Source organism: Carettochelys insculpta, chromosome 19 (genome assembly GCF_033958435.1).
Source record: "Carettochelys insculpta isolate YL-2023 chromosome 19, ASM3395843v1, whole genome shotgun sequence".
Lineage (NCBI taxonomy): Eukaryota > Metazoa > Chordata > Testudines > Carettochelyidae > Carettochelys > Carettochelys insculpta.
The window spans coordinates 23,014,411-23,031,630 of record NC_134155.1 but is presented as its reverse complement, the minus strand read 5'-3'; positions in this window follow the sequence as shown (position 1 = coordinate 23,031,630).

Sequence of the window (17,220 nt, the reverse complement as noted above, 5' to 3'; positions counted from 1 at the left end):
GCTGGGACTTAAAATCCTCTAAGGGTGGAGATTCCATTCGGGCAGCCCATTGCAGAGTTTCACCTCCCTCCCCGAGAAGCAACTTCTCCTAATGTCCAACCTGTACAGAGAGCGGGGTGGGGAGCCTGGGGCTGGTTTCTCTCTTCTGACAATAATTTCCCTGGGGCCAGGAGAGTTAATGTGGATCCCCCTGAGGTGATCCAGGTAGAATTTCCACCACTCAATGTGGGACAGGTCCTACACGCTCCTCAGCATGGCCACTGGATCGTGCAGAGACCTGGGGAACATGCTGTCTAGAGAGCTGAGCCCACATACAATTAGCTCTACAGCAGGGAGGGGATCACACCATACACGGTGCAATAGATCCAGGCCCATGGCCAGCTACAGCACCCTGTGGGAAGGGAGATTTATAGGCAGCTGGGTGTGTCCTTTTATGTTTCCCAAGGACTAAGGCCCGGGAAAGAGCAGCCTGCAGCACTGGGGTAAGCCAACACCTGGGGCTAATTAGGCAGCTGTGACTAATCAACGCCTGTGGAGCCCTTGAAAAAGACTTCCCCCAGGAAGGAGGAGATAGAGGATACACAAGACTCAGTAGGGAGAAGAACTGCAGCTGTGGGAGGAAAGTACTGGGTTTGTGTTACAGGGGGGGTCTGGCTGAAGTGGCCCAGGGAGGTGGACTGTAGCACTAGGAGGGCCTGGGGAGGGAAGCCCCTCCTGCCACAGCTGTCTAGGGTCCCTGGGCTGAAGCCTGGGATGTGTGGGAGGGGACTGGGTTCCCCCCAGGCCACCCCATGCATCAGGCCAGCCCCAGAGTGGGGAGCAGACAAGGAGTGAGTCTTCTCCCTCAAAGACTGCATTTTTGGACTAGCCAATGATGAGAGTGGCCTGGTGATGCTATGATCCAAGCCCCTGAGACTACAGGAAGCAGAGTGAGGGACTCAGCAGGCCCCTGAGGCTGCTTTTAAATGGCCATCTAGTGCAGGGGCCCCCAAGGGCAAGCCTGGGGTTGTTATGATGGCTTGCTGGGGGAGGGGGCAGTTTGGGCCATTCACTGTGCAGGATACATAACTGATGTTTGCTGCAGCTCATGCAGTCACATTCTGCTTGAGATGTGCTGGGAGCACCCCAGGGTCCTGGCTGCTCAGTGCTTGGGTGGGAGAGTCCGAGACAAATGCTGCAGGAGACATGGGGGTGATACATCAGCACAGAACCAGGGGCCCAGTGCAACGTTAGCTGCTGCCTTTCCAATGAGCTGTGGGATCCTGACTATCTGTGGTCATAAAGAATTTGCATTGGAACATCATGGCCCCTTCAAGGGTGTGAGGGTGGAGATGGTCGTGTTCTGCCCGCCCAGACTCCTCCTGCGGTTTCACATGGATACGGTGCTCCTCTCTCCTTCTCCAAAGATGTTCCTCTTTGCTGTTCACCAGCCGCTGGGTTACACCCCAAAAGTGACTGCATTTCAGAGCTATGCCAAATGCTGCCCATCCGCAGGCTTTGTGCTCTGCAGGATATAAAGAGCTGTATAACTGTAAGCTTGTAATTATTTTATCGGTCTGTTTCCTGGCCTCCCTCCAGACTGCACATCACAGCAACATGGAAGCCACATGACTTCGCACAGAGCCTGTAAATTGCAGCTCTGTATCCTATCCACAGCAAAAAGCCACATTTAATGCCCTGTAATATAGTTTTTGTTGAGGCCTTATTCTTACCCCTAGGTAGGCAGGGAGGAGTTAGCGGGGGCTGTATGTCCAGGAAGAGAAAACTATCACCAGCAAACTGACCCTGGGCCTTCCAGAACTGAAAAGCAGGAACTGCTACTTCCCAGGCTAATGGGGACACATCTCTGCCTGAGAGCTAAGAGTGACAAGCTACAGTTCACCCAGTTCATCAGGGAATGATGTACATGCTAGAGCCTGGGCGGAGCAGACCAGGAGCAAAGCACCCCAGCCTGGAGAACAGAGAGGACACGGCTGTTCATTTATCCAGATTGTATGCTGGGAAACATCACAATAACAAAGGGACAATGAGTGGGGTCGGCTCCTGTGACCAATGCACCAAGGCCTGTGGGGGCTATTTTAAAATGGGGAGTGGTTGCTGATTTGTTAAAGCCACGTCCTAGTTCTAAAGGAAGCTCTATCACCTGTGTTATACAGGAGGGTTGATCTGTTGAGCAAGTGAATCCTCCTGGCCTTGGAGTCTATGAACCCATGAATGGCTAAAACAAGGGGAATGGGGTTCAAAACCCCTGTGCTATCTTGGAGAGGGGAATGCTGTCCAGTGGTTTCAGCTGTGTGGGCATGTGAGCCAGGACCTTGTTGGCTCTAGTCCCAGCTCAGAACAGGGGAGTCTAGTGGTTAGGGCTGTGGAGTGGAAATCGGGGGTTCTGCCTGGTATTCCTGGCTCTTGGACTTACCCTTGATGTGACGCTGGAAAAATCATTTACTTGTTCCATGCCTCAGTTTCCTCTTGTGTAAAAAGGATGTGGTAACAGGTGTGGGCTGGGACACTTGCAAACAGCTTGAAAATACCGGGGTGGCAAAGCTTATTGTTGGCCAGTTCCTGGCAGGCCGTTGCACAGAGCTCTCTGGGTTCCTCTGGTGAAGGGCTGGGACTGCAGCACATGCAGACACGCCGAGCTGCCTTAGCTCTAGCTAGCAGGACTAGCTCCCATGAAGCTGTGGCAGCAGGAGTGACAGCTGAGCTAGGCTGGCCTGCCCTGAGCCAGGCACCAAATCAAGCAGCCCCCGCCTGTGGTGCCCTGGCTTGGGAGCTAGCTTTGATGTAGGAGATCAAAGCACCTCAGCTTGTCCTGCCTCTGTTGCAGTCACACCTCCTGGCTGTCAGTCTTTGGGACTGGTCAGTCTGCTCTTTGTGTGTACAGGCCAGCAGACATGACCGGGGCACCTGGCAGCTACTGCAATACACCTAATAAATGACCCAATGCTCCCAGTGCACTGGGGTCCTGGTCACTTACTGGTGAGCCCAGCTAATACCATAATACATCTAATAAATAACACACTGCTCCCAGCTCACCGGGGTCCTGGCCTGTGACTAGGATGTCTAGCTGCTACTGTAATACACCTAATAAATGACACACAGCTGCCAGCATGGTCGTAGTCAGTGACTGGGGTGCTCAGCTGTTACTGTAATGCACCTCATAAATAATGGCACCTTGCACAGTGCAAGCCTGGTCCATGGCTGGGGCGCTTAGGTGCTACTGAGATACCCCTGTTAACATGCAGCTCCTGGTACAATGGGGTGCTGGTCCGTGGCTGGGGTCCCGGGCAGTATGCAGATAATAACAATTAATAACCACTCCTGCTTGCATCTGAACTTTCCAGGTGTGGCTTCGCATCCCCTTCCGTGAGAGCCAGTGGGACGACCAGCTGACGAGTGCAAAGCAGCGATGAGAATTGTTGCCTGCCTGGTGATTGAGCACCGAGCGTGGAGGCCGGGCCTCTGGGTACCTTCTGCCCTCCTGCTGCCAGCCGCTCTGATCCTCTCCCTTGGCCCAAGCGGTGAGCTCTTTCTTTGTACGGCGTGCAGCTGGGGTGATAGCTTTGTGCCCAGGTAGTGAGCTGAGCTCATGACAAGGCACCGCCAGGATCGGCCAGGTAGTTGCAAATTTCTCCCTCCCCATGCTGAACCTGCTGTGTGCTAGCTGATAGGAGGGTCCCCAAGGCAGTGTGCAGAGCTCCTGGGATGCAGCAAGAAAGAAGGCTGGTTCCAAACGTGTACGTGAGAATCAGTGACGCTTCAGAACTCAATTGCTACCAGGCAGCATTGTCTAACGGGGAAGGTGCTGAACAGGGATTCTGGGGACTGGGTTCTAGTCCCAGCATTGCTGCTGGGTGACCAGGAGTAAGTCACTCACTAGCCTGCTCTGTGCCTTGTTTTCTCCTTCCATAAAATGAGGCTAATGATGATCTCCCTAAAAGAGGCTTTGCGATTTCCTGATTAAAAGTGCTCTGTAAAGGCCTAGCATTTATCCCTGGGCAGAGTCAGCTGAAGGCCTGTACATTGCATATGTCTCATTCTAGCCCAGAGGACTTTAACTAGCACTTGGCACAGGTGTGAGTTTCACCAACTTCTAATACCTTTCTTTTTGCACCTGCGAATTGTAGGCACAGATAGAAGATGCAGTTTAGCTCCTGCCATTATTTCAAGGCATGATCAGTGTCACTCAGACCACAGGTTTCCTTCATCTCTGGCCACAGAATCACAGAATCACAGGGCTGGAAGGGACCTCAGGAGGTCATCTAGTCCAGCCCCCTGCTTCAAGCAGGATCAACCCCTACGAAGTCATCCCAGCCAGGACCTTGTCCAGCCAGGACTTAAAAACCTCAAGGGATGGAGAATCCACCACCTCTCTAGGCAACGCATTCCAATGCTTCACCTCCCGCTTGGTGAAGAAGTTTTTCCTAATATCTAACCTACACCTTTCCCTCTTCAACTTCTGACCATTGCTCCTTGTTCTGCCATCTGACACCACTGAGAACAGTTTCTCACCCTCCTCTTTAGAGCTCCCCTTCAGGAAGTTGAAGGCTGCTATTAAATCACCTCTCACTCTTCTCTTCTGTAAACTAAACAAGCCCAAATCCCTCAGCCTCTCCTCATAGGTCTTGTGCTCCAGACCCTTAATCATTTTTGTTGCCCTTCGCTGAACCTGCTCCACCAAATCCACGTCCTTTTTATACTGGGGGGCTCAAAACTGGACACAATATTCCAGATGCGGCCTCACCAGTGCCGAATAAAGAAGAATAACTACTTCCCTAGATCTGCTCGAAATGCTCCTCCTAATGCACCCCAGTGTGCCGTTAGCCTTCTTGGCTACAAGGGCAAACTGTTTACTCATATCCAGCCTTTCATCCACCATAACCCCTAGGTCCCTTTCCATCATACTGCTGCTGAGCCAGTCAGTCCCCAGCCTGTAACAATGTTACACAGGCAGGTCCTTCCACATGCCCTAAAAGACAATAACTGAGTTGGCAAAAAACTGCCAGCCTGGGAAGGACAGTGTTAGAATGCAGGTCCGGGACGCCTGCCAAATCAAGACTCCTCAGTGATGTTTGTGATGGTGAAAACAGTGCCTAGAATCAGTGGATGATCAGAGCCAGGAGGGAACTGGATTTTTCTTTGAATAGGAAATTCTGTACCCAAGATTCTTCTGGTTCAAAAATGGAACAAAATAAACATTTCCTAGACCTGTTGCAAAACGACGTTTCTGAAAACGCTTCATTTTGGACAGACTGAAGCATTTGGTTTGGTAAAATCAAAACAGTCTCTTTTCACTTTTTGAACTTTCCAGACTTTTTTGCTTTATAGGCAAAACAGGCCATTTTCTCTTAAAAAGGTCATTTGGAAATGAAAAGCTGAGATATTTGTCTCTTATTTTATAAAAAATGAGATGCTTCAACATTCTTAATGTTTCATTTAGGTTTTTTCCCCTCAATAAAATGTCATTGAAATTGACATATTTTTCCAGCCTCTTGGATTTTAGGCCCAATTGGCCCTTTCTATCAAAGCCCTTTGTTGAAATGCTCCTGCCCAGCTGTGGGGGTAACTATAGGAAAGGCTAGAGCTGACCAACCAGCCCCTAACTTTTGTTGAATGCAGATAAGCCAGGGCTTTGTGCCTGGGAATTTCTATCTTCCCCCATCCTCGTGCCAGGCTCTTTCTCTTCCTCCTTCCTGATCCACACGGGTCCATGTGCACTGACCAGGGGACTGTTCCTTGCGCTGGTACGGGAAGCTGATGGTAGACAAGTTCAGACTGAAAATAAGGTGTAAAATTCCATCGGGAGGCTCATTAACCATGGGAACAACTTGCGCTGAGTTGTGGCCATTCTTCTATGGCTGCCCATTTAAAATCAGGAAGGGATGTTTCCCAGAGCTCTGCGGCAGGTCAGACAGGAATAGCTGCAGGGGAATAAGGCTGCCTGTGAGACACCTGGCCCCTTCAGGCCTCAGAACCTGTGCAACATGAGCGCTCCCCTAGCTACTGCTTGGTTCTCCCGCAACCTCCCACCACCGCTTGTGGTTTCCATGCCCAGCGCAGAGAGCTGAGCCTGGGGGCAGGGGAGGCAAGCCCCTTACCCTGCCCCTTCCTTCTGAGGCCTTGTCCCCCATCAGAGCTAAGCTCCCCCTCTCCCACAGAGGCAGGCTTCTAGTCTCCCATGTCCCCCCACTGGAGGAAGGCACACACCCCAGTCTCCTGCCCTGGAGCTAAGGCAGGGCACAGTGCCCCTGTGTCCCCCAGCCGCTGCGTGGCTGATGTCTGGCTGAAGCAAGGGGTATTCTGGGAGCAGAGTGTGGTGGGGCCGGACTAGCAGTTGGGGAAGGCAGTGCCTTCCCTGCCTCTTATACCCACTGCCCATGACTGGGCTGTCGAGGGAAAGAAGCCGGCCTGCTCCCAGCACAGACGGAGGGAGGTGTGCAGGTGCTTGGCTATGGGGACAGTGAAAAGAGAGGGAAAGGGACTTTCAAGATGACTGGGGGGCTGGATGCCCTTCCCATTAATGTCACTGATTGGTTGGGATGTTCATGGGCCAGAACTAGTACTCAAATGCCCCCGGCACAGGGTGTCTCTCCCTTTAAGGAGAGATGGGCCCAGCCTCTTTTGTGACTGATCAGCTACCTCCCAGCAGACCCTGCTCCAGTGATTTGTAAAAGCCAGCCCCTGGGTCAGTTATAAAGAAGAGCTGCAGGAAGGGGCGGGGGCGTGAACCCAGAGACAAGCGCAAAGCCATCAGCAACCTCCGAGTTGGGGGAGAGGCCGGGTTTATGCACAGACCTTGTGTTGAACCGGTGGCCGATGAACAAACCGTGCTCTGAAGAAGGGATGGAGCAGATTTACTGGGCTGGAGAGAGGCCAGCAGCTTCTGCAGACGAAAATCCACCTCTGAAATGTGCCACTTGGGCCCGTCTCCAATCTGGGCACCCAGACACACTGGTGCTGAGCACGGGCTAAACACTGAGGCCAGGGCTCAGCACCCCTTTCCCAGGCGGAGTGTCAAAATTTGACCTTCAGACTTCTATGTACAGTCTGAGTGCGAGTGTTACTCTTAAAAGCCTCTAGGAGTCCCACCTACAACAGCTTCATCTGTAAATGAATAAAGACGCAGAATAGCTCAGTGGCTTGAGCACTGGCTGGCTAAACCCGGGGTGGTGAGCTTGACTGTGTCGGTGGTGGTCGGTAGCCTCAGCCGGTCTTTTGTTAACTCACGGCGGCCTGGCTTTGGGCAAGCTCCAGGCTGCTTAGGGGAGCAGGGGTGGGGCTGAGCTCCCACTCTGTGTGCTGATGAAAAGCAGCTTGTGTGCTGCCCTTCGCACCTGTGCCGGGGGCTGCTGACCTTTGACTTAGGCTTTGTGTGCCCGGGAAGTCTGTCCTAGTGTGAGTGGCTCCCATGGGGGTGAAATTGATTTAGCTGGGGCAGACCCCAGCTGGATGATCTTGCTTTGAAGTAGGTACCTCTTTTTCAGCTTCATTTATGCCACTTGGGAGCTCAGACAACGTGGAACCCCATTTTCTTTGGGGAACGGCAGCGTCTGCACAGAGAGCTAAACTAGTGCTCCTACAATGTTCTGGCTTCCCACGCAGACAAGATGCAGCGCTGGGATTGTCAGGCCGGCGCCCGGGGTGTTAGGCACTAGAGCTGATCGCAGGGTTTGAATGGAGCAGTGTCCCTCTACAAGCACAATTGCTCTGGAATAGAAACATTGCCGAGGAGCCTGTTGATTTCAGTGACCTTTCAACGGGGGTCACATCTTTGTTTGACCTTTTCACTCTACTAACGAGCAGGGAGTCCGTCCTATCCGCTGATGACGTCTCGAGCTTGCACAGGCTCATCGGCTGTGAACTCGCATGGGGCTGAGGAGTCCAGGCATTCACAGTGGGGGGCAAAGGAATTGTCCTGGCTCTGTTGGTGCAGCTGCTGCTGTTGCTTTCTTCCTCTCACGAGCATCAATGAGGCGTACGCGTCGCTGCCCTTCAAGTTTGTTGTACGAGAGCACGCCAGCCTGTTCAGTCTTTTGCATGCTGCTCTAGCTGCTCTGGTTTTAAACCAGCATGTGCAATGTTGGCCTTCATGCAGTCTTTATACCTCTGGCGAGGCCAACCATGATTCCTTTTGCCCTCGGAGAGCTCACCGTAGAGGAGTTGCTTAGGGATTCTTGACTCCTCCATTTGTATGACATGCCCTGCCCAGCAAAGTTGGGCTTTCATAATCATGGTTTCGATGCTCTACTAAATATATTGTATTGCCAATATTTTAATACCCTATAAAAGGTAAGGCAATGAATTGGCACTGGGAACGCAACCCTTCAACGTTCATGAAACAGCTTTTCAATGGCTTTGTGGAAGCTTTTGAAATTTCAGCTTTTTGTTCCAATTCGGAACAAAATGTTCTTGGAATTTCATGCCAAATGCATCTGCCCGATACATAGATTCCAAGGCTAGAAGGGACCATGAGTGATCGTCAAGTCTGACTTCCCGTGTGATTAACGTGACTATCCGTCCTGTATTGGGCGGGACAGTCCTGTATTTGGGATGCCAAAAAGGCGTCCCAAATTATTTTCTAAAAGGGGCGAATTGTCTTGTATTTGGGGGGCCCCCTCCACTGACCTTTTCCACCAGCAGCTGTGTGGGTTCAGCTGATAGCTGGAGTCACTTCCCTGAGCATCCATGCTGCTTGCACAGGGCTCGGGGAGGGTGGGTGACTGCTGCTTCCCCAGGGCGGGCTGGCAGCTGCCACATCCTTACTGGCTCCCCAGGGCTTAATGGAGCCAGGAGGAGCCACCCTGTCCCCCAATATCTCCCTGTCACGTATTTGGAGCAGGGAGATATGGTGGTCCTATGTATGACACAGAACTTTCCCAAAATACTTCCTACAGCAGCCTTTGGAGATGCTCAGCTGTCATTGTGTTTCAGTGAGATTTCAGCACCTCCCTCTCTTGGGCACTTTGCATGTTCCATCTTAGCTTCGGTGGCTTTCCCTTGCTTCAAGCAGCTCGAACCTAAAGCTTTCCTGCAACTGGGGCGGGGGCCTTGAATGGAAGCTGGATGTGCTGGTGGCACGAGCAAGGCTAACCAGGTGTGAAGTGAACACGGATGAGCTCATTGGCCTAAGTGGTGAGCCATGGAGCTTCCTGTCAATGAGAATGAGTTCTCTGCCTTGTTTGGTGCTGGGAATGCACTTCTGATGCAGGCCGGCACCTCTCAGGCCATTTAGAAGAGCTTGGCCAGCCGCACCAATCCACTTCTCACGCATGGATTTCTGCTACAGCTGGCAACTAACTTTCCCACACCCCCTCCCGTCCGAATAAAACAGCACAAAATTAGAATAAACGCAGTTTCCTGCAGGGCATATTTGACACAGGAACTTTGTAACCTGAAACTACGCAGACAGGAACCAGCCCCGCTGCCCTCTAGTGTTTCATTCATTTCTTTTTGTGAATGAGACGCCGCTAAGTCGCTAACAAAGCGCGATTTGTTCTCCAAGTTAACACTGTTGTAGAGGCAGCATCTGGAAATAAGTGCCTATGTAGGTGTATTGTTCACCCTGGTATAACTGAGAAGGGAATCTGGCACTTGGTTGTCTGGTGGATTTTATTTCCACTGGGTCTGGTCCCTTTTTTGCTTTAAGACAGATAAAAGAAGCCTGGGAGAAGAACTGGTTGGAAAAAGGAATTTCTATCCTATAGGAAATGAAAACATTTGACATTTGCTTTTATTCCAAATGAGGCAGAAAGTCAAAATTTAAAGACTGCCGTGGAAATAGACATGCCAAAAAATAGAAGTTTGGAAGCATCAAAGCAACCTCATTGAATCACTTTGTGTTAAGACGGTCAAAAAACTGACACTGGTCATCTTTGAAACATGTTGTCAAATATGTATTAGTCACATGAATTTCTGGTATAATGTAGAAGTCTAAATGGCTGAAGAAGTTTGAAATGAAACAGTGAGAAAGTCAGAACAAAAATGCCCTCCATTTTTGACTGAGTCATTCTGAGATATTTCCATCAAAACTGTAGGGAACTGGTATTTTTCTGCAAAACATCTTGATTTTTGACAAAAGAACATTTTCAGAAAAATTTTCAGCTGGCTCTACCTGTAAGATTTCCTTCCTAAAATACCAGTTTTTTTCCACCTTCTGGCTTTCTTTTAAACAGACAAATAAGAGGATTGTCAAGTCTGGGGTCTCCTAATTTTGCTAAATTCCTGTCCTCCCACCCCACCTCTGTATGGAAAGGATGTGGATGCATTGGTGCGGGTCCAGCAGACGGCAACAAAAATGATTTGGGGGCTGGAGCACATGACCTATGAGGAGAGGCTGAGGGATTTGGGCTTATTTAGTTTGCAGAAGAGAAGAGTGAGGGGTGACTTGATAGCAGCCTTCAGCTTCCTGAAGGGGGTCTAGAGAGGCTGGAGAGAGGCTGTTCTCAGTGGTGACAGATGGCAGAACAAGGAGAATGGTCTGAAGTTACAGGTCTCAGTTGGATATTAGGAAAAACTATTTCCCCAGGAGGGAGGTGAAGCACTGGAGTGCGTTACCTAGACAGGTGGTGGAATCTCCATCCCTAGAGGTTTTTAAGTCCCAGCTGTTCCAAGCCCTGGCTGGGATGACTGAGTTGGGGTTGGTCCTGCTTTGGGCAGGGGGCTGGACTCGATGACCTCCTGGGTCTGCTCCAGCCCTAGGAGTCTGATTGCAGCGCATGTGAAACAGCTGTGTGCTCAGCCCTTGTAAGAGCAGCGCGTAGCACCACTCACCCCTTGGACTCTTGCGAGGGAGAGGCCGTGTGGGGTCTTGCTGGCTGGCACTGAGGGGCCCAAGTCGAGCTTCATGCTGTCAGGCTGCCCCTGCCCCCGTTCAGGGTGTGCTGCTGGCAGGGCCTCTGGGCCAGGAGCTTTAAAGAGCAATCCAAGCGGCAACACTGCTCTCTGGCCCCCAAGGTTGTGGGTGATCTGATCCAGCATCCCATTTTGGGCCCTTCTCTTGGGTTTGCTGCTCAGGGCACCCGCAGCCAGGGGGGAGGCAGGGAGATGCCTTCTCCTTTGGTGCACGTTCAGAGCTGGTGCTGGGGGCACAGTGTCTGTCCCAAGTAGCTGACTGGGGATGGAGTAACTCCATAGGGTGGGGAATCCCCCTCCGCTGGGAAGCCCCTGAGAGCTGATGCTGCTCAGTGACAAGGCACTAGCCAGAGCAGAGGCCACTCCAGTCACGCCCTTTCCCTGCTGCAGGGGTGCCGAGGAGAGGGGTTAGCACAGGTCCCCTGGGAACACCCTGCACTGGCAGAGCCCCATGCATTCCCTCCTGTTCCTGCAGCCCAGCGTGGTCCAGAATTGGGCCCGGCCTGCCTTTCGTAGGTGCAAAAGGACTCGCCGGGCTGCAAAGCAGAGGAGGGCCCAGCCTGGCATTGCAGCTATTGACTGTGTGAGCCACTGGGTGTCAGCGTCACACAGGCTCGTGCGTCTGACGCAGCAGGTCTTTGTTCCAAAATATCTGTTAGTCTAGAAGGTGCCCCAGGACTGCTCGCTGGTTTGGAAGATACAGACTAACTCGGCTCCCCCTCTGATAAGCATCGCACTGTGTATCCCGGGGACGTGGCCAGCTCCGAGACGAGGCTTCCAGCCACCGGCCTAAAGAACTGCACTCTGCAGGCCAGCCCCACACCTGGCCTCTTGCAGAGGCCCTGCGCTGCCTTTCAGAGCAGAGGCTTTCGTACCTGAACTGAGCATGGGTGGAAGGTCCTGGAGCACTGGGCCTCTGGCTGGCTAAGCCCAGAGAGACACAGCTCAGGAGAGGTTGGAGAGGGGTTAAAAGCCCTGACCTGCTGGCCCTCTGGGGAGCCCTTGGTAAAGCCCAGCAGGCTGGGATCTTACAGCGCTTTCCTGTTGCCGGCTACCCCTGGATAGAGCAGCCCAGTCAGGGCTGGCTTAGAACTGGGGCTCAAACACCATGTCCCATCTATGCTGCAGAGCTGTGTCGGTGTGACTGTCCTTCGGGGTGTGGAAATTCCATGCCCTGTGCAACCCACCTAACATCCGATGTGGACAGCGCCAGGTGGTTCTCCCGCCAACAGACCTACCGCTGCAGTAGGAGGTGGGCACCAAACTGCCAGGGGCCTCTCTCCCATCAGCCAAGGAGTGTCTTGACTTCAGGGTTACACAGGCACCGCTGCAGCAGTGCAGCGCTTTGAGCACGGGCCTGCCTGGAGGTAGCGTGACCTTGGCCCTTGCAAGGCCAGGAGTAGCAGTGGCAGAGGAATTCCTCGGGGGAGAGCTGCCGGATTCCCCGCCAAAGCCTCCCCACTGGATTGCAATTTCAAGGGGCGCGTGCAATATAGTCCACCCCAGGGCATCATGGGAATTCCCGCCAATGGCTTTTACACAAGGAGGTTTTTGAAGTGGTGGCTTCCTTTTACTTTCCCTCTGCCTTTTGAGCCGTCTGCGGGTCAACTTCTCTCTGCAGCCAGGCGGGTAGAAACTTGCCGCTGAGATTCTGCCAGGAGTTGGGCATTTAAGGGCAGCTCCGGGCGTTGCAGGGCTGCTAACAGAATGGCAAGAACTGGCAACTTTGCAAGAGGCAGCACTGGGTGAGCCTGCTCCTCTGTCCCCGTCCCATGTCTTCAAGAAAACAGCCTTGATGACACCAGCTGAGGAGCTAGCCCTGCGTGCGGTGCCTGAGGAAGAGACAGGCCTTCCAAACAAAGGCACTTCCCTGCTTTGCTTGCAACTGGTGCTGCCTGGTTCTATGAAAAGCCTTTTGTTTAATTAGGAAAACATAGGAGGTGCCTCTCCGGTCTGCAGTACCTGCTCCTCTCTGGTCCCCCGAGCCAATATACTGCCTCTGGGGATCAGCACAGGCTGAGAAGAGGTATTTCTGGCACAGTCCTTTGGCCCCCAGCTTCCCAGAGAGGAGCACTTCCTGGAATGGGATTCTTGCCTGGGGTTTCCCCACTCACTTCTCCCTCACCTCCAGCCCCATCTTCTCTTCTGGGACCCAGCTTGTCAGCTAAGCTGTCTCTGCTGAGGAGCACAGGCAGGTCAGGGAGCCGATGGCCAAAATGGACAACCCTCCCACAGATCTCTGTGCTCCCTGCCTGGGCCGGATGCTCTGTCTCGTTACTTGACAGCCAAACCTATAGCCCGAGTCCTTGTGCAATCATTTGCACCAGCGCAACTTGGGCGTAAAGTGCAGCTAAATTAAAGCGGGAGCATTTTGCACCCCTTGGCTATGCACATGCCTGGATACTGCAGAATCTGGCCACGTGTTGGTAAGTTGTGGCCAGGCCGTTACTCCTGTTCTGTTGAGCCTTTGTCCTAAAGGGGACCAGTGTCCCCTGGTTTGTTGGACTGCGCTGTTGTCCTGGGCCTGATTCTCGTGTTGTCATTGACACTGACATAAAGTGACTGCATCGCTAGCGGCTCAGCGCAGTGATGACCAGAACTGGCACTGGGCGTAAGGCAATGGGGAATCCGATCCTTTCGGGGTAGAGGAGAGCTCAGCCTCCCCTGGGTCCAAGGGGCATGAGGAGGGGCCTGCTGCATGCATTCACAGCTTTGGCTGCTTCATGTCCAAGCAGCCACACTGGCTCCTGAGCTGTCAGGCAGGACGCACACACCGTCCCAGCTGAGACACAGAACCTCAGAGCCCCCAGACATCCACCCTATTGTTGCTGCTGCTTCGGTCTCTTCCCACCACCCATCCAGAATTCTGTGAACTGCCTCTGCTGTGCTGGTGACCCCCACCACTCCGGCTGGACGACTAGGTGAACTTCAGCTGCACACCCCTTCAGAAGGGAGAACTTGGGGTGAGTCTGTATTGGCTCTTTCCTGGCAGGTTGCTCCAAGGCGGAGCTGGAAGGAAGTAGAGCAAACGCTCCCTCCTTGCTAGCTGGGCACACAGCCGCTCTTCCCACTTTTGATCAAGCTGGCTGGAGCCAACATTCTGTCTCTCTTGTTCTGCTAGTAAACAGGAGCCAGAGCAGCACATCTGTGTCAACTCAGCAGGTGGGGCTCAGCTGGTACTAGCAGCTGCTAGGACAAGAGCTGGGTGAATGGCTGGTTGTTGTTGTTTGTTTGTGGATCGCTGGCACTTCTGAAAAAAATTGGGGGTGGGGGGGGCCCTGCTACAAACTTCTGAGATTTGTAAGGAAACTGAAAAGTGGTGTGTGTGTGTGTGTGTGTGTTGGGGAGGGAATAATTCAGGGTCAAATTAGAGGCTTGCTGTAATGGTGAGCATTTTGGGGGTCGGGGGTTACCATATCTTATGTAAAGCTGAAGGAAATGTTGCAATGAGAAGTAATTTTGAATCTCTTTCTTTGCAAGAGTCAGAATATTTTTCCTTTTGTTGTTGTTTGTGGGTGTTTTTTTCTTTTTTTCTGAGCTGAGTAGCTTAGCCAAACCAAGTGGAATTTGCCAAATGTTTTGGAGTCCCTGAATCCTCCTTTTTTCCAGCCCGGTTGCAATAGATAACACCAGACAGGAGCTGGGCCCCTGCATGGAGCTGCTGAAAAGCTGCAGGATCCCTAGGAATATGCAGTGGCGGCAAGCCTTGTAACCAGGGTTTAGACTAGGGCTTGTGCAGCTGTTCCTGTTCCTGTTCCGTCTGGACTTTGAGATAGGACATATGAGGGGGGTGCAGATCCCCAGGTCCTGCCCAAGCAGTGATGTGCACACAGTAATTTTTAGCACTGTAGCATGAACACAAGCCTGAGGTGGACAATTCTGAGTCTGGAATGTCCATGACCTGACTCTGGCCTGATGGACGGATGGATGACAGTGTCCCAGGAGTGTTACCTGGCCACAGCCCTAGTACTACTAGGGATATGAGTTCAGCAGCTGCCCTAAGCTAGGTCTACTGAGGTTTGGTAACAACAAGAAGTCCTGTGGCACCTTATAGACTAACAGAGATTTTGGAGCATAAGCTTTCGTGGGCAAAGACCCGCTTTGTCAGATGCATGAGTGGGGGGTTCAGAGGGGTATTTAGAGAGTGGGGTCCCAGTAAGAGGGACGGCCAGAGCTGACAAGGTCTATTCAGCAAGGTGGAAATGGCCCATTATCAGTAGTATGTATCAAAAGAGGGAAAAAACAAGTCAGATCAGACGGGGGGATGCGGCCCATTGTCAGAGTCTAATGGGCAGATATCAACACCCAGGGCAGAAAAGCTGCTTTTGTAAGGGGCCAGCCACTCCCAGTCTCTGTTTAATCCTTGGTTAATGGAGTCAAATTTGCAAATAAATTGCAGCTCAGAGAGTTCTCTCTCCATTTGATTTTTGAAATTTCTTTTAGGACTGCTACTTTTAAATCTGTTACTGAGTGTCCAGGGAGATTGAAGTGATCCCCCACAGGCTTCTGTACATTACCATTCCTGATGTCTGATTTATGTCCGTTTACTCTTTTACGGAGAGACTGTCCAGTTTGGCCAGTGTAAATTGCAGTGGGGCATTGCTGGCTCATGATGGCGTGTATTATATTAATAGATGTGCGGGTAAAGGAGCCCCTGATGGTGGGGTTGATGCAGGGCTGGTAACTACCAGGAGAGGACACAGCCCAAGGCAAGCAGAGGAAGTGTCCCTTCTAGGGGACGAACACCGGCCCCACCAAATTCTTTCCCCTTGACTTTAATGGGGCCGGCATGTCCCACTCCACACCAGGGCTGTGCTAGTACTCGGCGGTGCTGCAGGTGTGTCTGTCTCTCAGATGAGATGAGAAGCAGGTGCTGACCAAGGGCACGGGGGGCTCTCTGTAGCAGTCAGTGCGTTAACCCGAGTGCCACGGCCACCTGGCAGCAATTCTGCTAAACTCCTCCATTCTTTCCGGGGGTAACGGCTCTTCTGTTCTGTCGTGGGTTAGTGGCTGCCCCCTTCCAGCAGCGGGCAAAGAGGTCGATCCACAAAGACAGGCTGAGACAGCCTGACCTGGTTGTTGAGAAAGAGAACCGTATAAATAATACTTGGCTCCTCTGTAGCCCTGGTCCGCAGTAGATCTTTTCCAAGGAGTTCAGGATAATTGCCTCTGGTGTAGAAATGGGGAAACTGAGTCTTGGCTAAGATCACCCAGCAGGCCAGAGGCGGAGATGGGACTAGAATCCAGATCTCCGGCGTCTCGGGAACACTAGGCCCCACTGCGGCGCATCTTTGTTTTTATAAACAGGCTGTTCAGAGCGCAGCCATCTCGGCTGACTTTGATCTGAGGCTCTCCCTACGCGACCAATAGGGACCGGACCCAGCACTGTGTAGCCTGGGCGTTAAAGCCCCCGGCTAGGGACCAGGAGAGCTGCATTGTATTTCTGCAGCCGGACTCCCAGACTGTCACCTCAGTTATTCCATCTGCAAAAGCAAACAAGGCTCAGTCTTTTTTCCTTTCCAACCACCGGATTTCTCTCGCCTGCTCGCTCGCGCTCTCCTGCTTCCCGCTCCAGCTCTGTGAGCTGCATGGGAAAGGGAAGAGACAGGTTTGAGCGCTCAGGCAGGAGCTGCCAAAGCACAGCCCTGGCCTTCTCTATGGCAGCTGACTGTGACTGGCCTTTCAGGGGAGAGAAATTCACCTCCAAACGCAGAGGCCTCACTCCTTGCCTTTGCATTCGTCCCTGTTAGCCTGTAGTTTTAGGACTCGAGTGATGCCTCCGTTTCATGCTGAGGCTCTGCAGTCGTGCGGGTTTCATCCAACTCTGGATAATCAAGCAAGTTCCGGGAGCGAGGATAACTCCTTTCCACTACCTGCTAGCTGCTTTCCCAGCTCCCCACCTGCTCGTTTGTTCCACTGACCCCCAGAGGCCACATGCCGCAGCAGTAAGGACGGGCCTGCTAAGGCTGTTAGACTCTCCAGAGCGATGGTACCCAAACTTTTTGGCATCACACGCCCCTTTGGATTTTTGAGAAACCCTCATGCCCCCCACCTCTTCTTTAACAAAAAAGGGCCGTTCGTCATTTCAAATTTAAAATAAACACAAAACCGAGGAATAAAAATTTTATTTAAAATTAAAAATAAGCCCAAATAGTTTTTCTTGGCCCAAAAATTTAAGATGGCAGCGGTCTCCGATCTTTTGACACCTAAGATCGCTTCTTAAATGTCCAGGCAAGCCCCAAGACCCTGCCCCTTTCTTCAAGCCCCGCCCTCTCTTCCCCTCCTCTCCATCATGTGCTGTCCCTAGCCCTTACTCATTCGCACCGGGTTGAAATGGGTATGGGCTCTGGGGTGGGAATGAGGGATTTG